Source organism: Penaeus monodon, chromosome 19 (genome assembly GCF_015228065.2).
Source record: "Penaeus monodon isolate SGIC_2016 chromosome 19, NSTDA_Pmon_1, whole genome shotgun sequence".
Taxonomy (NCBI): domain Eukaryota; kingdom Metazoa; phylum Arthropoda; class Malacostraca; order Decapoda; family Penaeidae; genus Penaeus; species Penaeus monodon.
Genome location: NC_051404.1, coordinates 11319352 through 11319643, shown reverse-complemented (window position 1 = coordinate 11319643; position 292 = coordinate 11319352). Strand labels below are relative to the sequence as shown.

Below are 292 nucleotides of genomic sequence, written 5' to 3'. Positions count from 1 at the left end.
GGCATAATGTTCCGGAAAGAGAAACAAACTGTAATTATATTTATGAGTCTTAAAGAATAAGGTATTTGTTGAAGGGAATTATTTAATTCGCAAATGAATATGTGAATATATGAGATTAAACGGATGGAGAAATGATTTTTTCTATAAATTGCCAAATCAATACAACACATACACATACAAGCATAGTCACTGCATATATCAAGAAAGACACTTGAATTAGCCAAAAAATAAATAGTGATAATAATAAAAAAATACGAAAGAACAAGTAAACTACACATAGACACAAAAAAAA

At 27.1% G+C, this 292-nt stretch overlaps 1 protein-coding gene across 1 annotated transcript in view; it reads right to left on the bottom strand.

Moving 5' to 3' along the window:
• LOC119585060 (arrestin homolog) overlaps positions 1–292 on the bottom strand; it is a gene marked incomplete in the record, with an annotated part of 137586 nt that overhangs the window by 59727 nt on the left and 77567 nt on the right.